A 5,000-nucleotide genomic window follows, 5' to 3' on the forward strand; every position below is an offset into this window, starting at 1 on the left:
TCAAAATGAAATAGGGCTTAAAGTTTCTTGTGGACTAGAGGCCTAACTAGACTACCATAGCCTTCCTAATATGGGGTATATAAAGTTGATTTGAACTTAATTATTGTAGGCTTAAGTGGCAAACTAGTAACTTGTCTATTTATAAAGCCATGCTTGCTGCTCCTTGTCTTAATATTTTAAAACTTATCAGATGGCCAAGCTGATTGTAACCACTAGTTAGCCTTTGGTTCTTTCCACTTGCTGGGCTTATACATTAATTTTTATATTTCAGGTCAGGGTATGCCGTTAAATAAGCGTGCCGCAATGAGTTATTGAATTGTCTTAGATGTACAGTTACCTTACGACTAAACAGGATTGATGGGTAAGTTTTTTTTTTTTTTTTTTTTATACTTAAGCAACACCCCGAACATTTTTTAGCTTAAGTTTTTTCAGAATCAAAACTCAGTTTTCGTTTTAAGTTTAGGCTTTGTTTTAATGCATTTGGTTTTTTCAGATTCAAAACCTTAGTTTTCAGTAATTTGAAGATTTTTTCTTTAAAATTGCAAAGGTTAAAATTTAACTTTTCCAGCTTTGAACATTTCAAGAAATTTTAGGATTTGTTTCAGCTTAACTTTTTGTTTCAAAGTATTTTTTTTTTTATATTTTAGCATCAAAAGTTAGTTTAATGCGTGTGGAAGTTCGTTAGTTTAATGCGTGTGGAAGTTCGTTAGTTTAATGCGTGTGGAAGTTCGTTAGTTTAATGCGTGTGGAAGTTCGTTAGTTTAATGCGTGTGGAAGTTCGTTAGTTTAATGCGTGTGGAAGTTCGTTAGTTTAATGCGTGTGGAAGTTCGTTAGTTTAATGCGTGTGGAAGTTCGTTAGTTTAATGCGTGTGGGGAAGGTAATTTTTAAAAGTTTGTATAGTAAATCTAGTATTTTTTTTAAGTTAGTGGATTTAAACTTGTCTAAATTTAAACTGTCTAAATTTATACTTTGCCTTATGTGGTTTTATCTTGTAATTTTAGCTAGTTTGGTTTCTTAGAATTGTAAAGTTTAGTAAAGTCTCTATTTTGGAATTTTCAAGTTTTTGAACTGACAATTTTTAAAGCTGAGTGATTTCTTTCAGCTGCATAAGTTTTACGTAAGTTTTGCGTATGCGTATGAGTTTTGCGTCTCAATTTGAGTTAAAAGTTTTGCGTCTCAATGCGGGTTAAAAGTTTTGCGTCTCAATGCGGGTTAAAAGTTTTGCGTCTCAATGCGGGTTAAAAGTTTTGCGTCTCAATGCGGGTTAAAAGTTTTGCGTCTCAATGCGGGTTAAAAGTTTTGCGTCTCAATGCGGGTTAAAAGTTTTGCGTCTCAATGCGGGTTAAAAGTTTTGCGTCTCAATGCGGGTTAAAAGTTTTGCGTCTCAATGCGGGTTAAAAGTTTTGCGTCTCAATGCGGGTTAAAAGTTTTGCGTCTCAATGCGGGTTAAAAGTTTTGCGTCTCAATGCGGGTTAAAAGTTTTGCGTCTCAATGCGGGTTAAAAGTTTTGCGTCTCAATGCGGGTTAAAAGTTTTGCGTCTCAATGCGGGTTAAAAGTTTTGCGTCTCAATGCGGGTTAAAAGTTATTCTTTGGCCACTTCCCAAGTCCACCTTTGCCGGGGTGGCGGTGCCACCTGGCAGGCAAAGGTGGACTTTTATGTTGTGCATGGTGACTTGGTCACCATGCACAACAGGAAGTTCAAAAACAAGCATGGTGACTTTGTCACCATGCACAACAGGAGTTTCAAATAAACTTCTTAGGTTAGAACTGTAAGGTTGATAGTCTTCGTGTAGCTAGGACTTCTGGGAAGTTAAATATGGAACTTGAAATATAGGACAGGCTAGAATAGGGTGAAGAACTTTCTAATTTTATATAGATGGAGGTGTTAGGATAAAGGTAATAAATGCTTGAGGCTAGGATAGGGTGAAGAACTTGCTAATTTTATATAGATGGATGGGTTAGGATAAAGGTAGTAAATGCTCAAGCCTATCTCTTAAGGATGCTGGGAATAGACTGGGGTAAAAAACGCAATAGTCAGACCTAGGGAGACATTTGACAGTTCAAGTTATTAATAGTAGAGGGTATTACAGTACTTGAGCCCTTTGTTGGGTCATGAGATGTGTGAATATATTATTGCAGCTGAGAGTAGGGTAGGGTAACCCTGACATAGGATAAAGGTAATAAATGCTCAAGCCTATCTCCTATGGATGCTGGGAATAGACTGGGGTAAAAAAAAAACGCGATAGTCAGACCTAGGGAGACTTGACAGTTCAAGTTATTAATAGCAGAGGGTATTACGGTATTTGATGCCGTTGTCTGGTCATGAGATGTGTGAATATATTATTGCAGCTGAGCATAGGGTAGGGTAACTGACATACTTTTGTAATGTAGAATTTCATTCCCACTATTAAATAGGAACTAGACAGGTAATAGGTGGCTCTTACCGATTTTCTAAGAGGCCTAGGTCTTGGGAAGTTAAGGTATTTTTTTGACACTGATGTCGTGGACTTGGCAGGTATTCTAATAGGCTGGTCAATAGTGGAAATTGTAATTCACAATTTTTCCAGTCTTAACATCGTTCCGTCAATGCGCTCAACACTCCCACCCTCCCCCCTCTTACTCTTCAAGCAAAGCTTTCATGTTAGGAAATACAGTTCAGATTGCATTGCATATTTTCATCCACCCCTACCTTCATCCACCCCTACCTTCATCCACCCCTACCTTCATCCAACATTCCTCCAGCGCCGAAGCTTGTTTTGGGAACCCCTTTCTTATTCTGAATTCCCCAACTTAATTTTTCGCCCTGTGGGGTTGTACAGTTTCAATTCCCTTAAGACTGTATAGTAAAGGACGAAAGTTGCCAGATAGTAGTGTTTGCATTTCATGGCACCTTTCATAGTTACTTATACATAAGTTAGATGCGGTTGTTTCAGTGTAAGATTGATTCCCTATTAAGTATATTTTAAAGGATGGCAGTCTCATCCTGATGTCTTTTTGGGAGTTTGAAGGAACAGTGGTAGTAATGTATGGGATTCTTAATGTGAAAGTTGATGCAAGTTTGAAGTAACACTATATTGGATTGTTAATGGGAATGTTTATGGGAAAGTTTACTCATACGATATAGTATTAATTATACTAGTAAACTTAGAATAGCTGCTGGGACTAACTGAACAGGCTAATTTCACTTTTAAGAAGGTAGGTTATGTTATGGAGACTTTAGTATATTCTAAAATCAAACTACTTTTCTTACGCAACAGGTTCTTGGTGTAGCTGCAGCAGACCATATCAACACTAATACTAATGGAAAGCAACGCTTTTCGTTAAGACTGAACAGCCTTTGAGGATTCGAAGCGCTCTGAATTCGGTTACACAGACAACAAGAACTCGACTTGTAGAAGCTGTACATACCCTGTGAGGATTCGAAGTGCTGTAAATTCGGTTACACAGACAACTAGAACTTGTAGATGCTGTGCTCTGCCTACTATTAAATTTTTTAATTTGACTACTTTGGATATGCAATAATATTTACATGAAGACCAGCTTAATATATACTGTGTCTGTAAACCTTTGTTCATTTCTTTAACCCCAAAATTTCATGTGATGGGGTAATATTTGTATTACTCCCTGGAAGACAAAGAATGTCCTATGAAATCAAGGGAATGGTAGTTACCGATTGGTTGGTTAACAGAAGATGGGGAATTGATATGAGAAATGAAGTAACAAATAAGTTTTTAATTCTGATAAGATTCCATTATAACCTCGAATTAATATTTGTATTACTACTTGGAAGGCAAAGAATGTCCTATGAAATCAAGGGAATGGTAGTTAACGATTGGTTGGTTAATAGAAGGAAGATGGGGAATTGATATGAGGAATGAAGTAACAAATAAGTTTTTAATTCTGAGATTCCATTATATTAACTTCGAATTTTGGTGTTTACTTGCAATAGTCTATGCAGGTTTAAACTTCTGTTCAACAAAGTGATGCTGTATTTTGACCCCTCTGATGACGGGAATAATTGTTTCACTCCTTATGATCTGGAGATCGCATTCGGCTGAGAACAACTTGTAAAGGTGACTTGAGCAATAATAGCTGGTAGTGAAAAATCCCCTTGACAAAGTATTTTAAGGATCTTCCGGGGTTGAATAGTCCAAATTGCTATGTAAGGGTTACAATTAGTTTGTAAAAAAGTTAGGACGGCAGCAAATTTTCAGTAAGTAATTTGCCTCGGAAGTGGTTATTACCTAATAAATAGTTGCTGTAACTGTCGGTTCCTACAACACAGGCTTTAGCGTTGGACGTGTATTATCTGATAAGTGAGGCGATAGAAATGCAGGATTTTTGCATAATGCATTAATTAGTTGGTGGCCTTGTCTCTGACTCTAAAGTTTGCGTTAAAATTACTCAAAGGATTTCGTAAGGGTGGGGTTGTGCTTCTGGTCCTTATTTTTGCCGATCTCTTGGTGATATTTAGAATTGCGAGTAAATTGGGTTCGCTTTAGAAATGAGAGCGCCAGGACAGAAACTTAAGAAAATCGGTCTTCCTTTATTCTGGCTATGATCCGCAAATTTCGGATGGCTAAGGTTAGTCGCCTAATTCTGGGCTTTACATCTGGTTTTTGTGCACCGCCACGAAACTATCTTCAATATTATGTCTATACAAAAAGAAGAGCCATAAAATATTAAAAGCACCTTTTTCGTCGGTTTGTTTCAGATACTTCCTTCCATAGCAGAGTAGTGAATAACCAATACTGATAACTGTCAATTATTAATCACCCAACTACTGAATTATTCGCCAACCGATTAGTTAATCACCACGTGAAAAAATGTCCTGAAATACTTCTGCCTCTTTTTCATTACTGATTCTCCCAAATAATTGGTGCCAATTTACAGGATTTTGATATTTTGTTGCCCAAACTATATAATGAAAAGTTTTCCAAATTATATATTGACTAATGCCCAAATTCGCCCAAATTAATTGTGCCCGAAAAAAAGGT

The 5,000-nt window shown here is 36.8% G+C and overlaps 1 long non-coding RNA gene across 1 annotated transcript in view; it reads left to right on the plus strand.

Annotated features, from left to right (window-relative positions):
- The window catches only part of LOC136828617 (uncharacterized), a 5,526-nt gene extending 824 nt beyond the window's left edge, over window positions 1-4,702 (plus strand). The window contains exons 2-3 of the long non-coding RNA XR_010850149.1: window positions 272-361; window positions 3,261-4,702. This is a non-coding gene — a long non-coding RNA (uncharacterized lncRNA). The remainder of the gene's footprint in view (window positions 1-271; window positions 362-3,260) is intronic.
- The last annotated feature ends 298 nt before the right edge of the window (window positions 4,703-5,000 follow it).

The sequence above is a fragment of the Macrobrachium rosenbergii genome, chromosome 43 (assembly GCF_040412425.1).
Source record: "Macrobrachium rosenbergii isolate ZJJX-2024 chromosome 43, ASM4041242v1, whole genome shotgun sequence".
NCBI classification, from domain to species: domain Eukaryota; kingdom Metazoa; phylum Arthropoda; class Malacostraca; order Decapoda; family Palaemonidae; genus Macrobrachium; species Macrobrachium rosenbergii.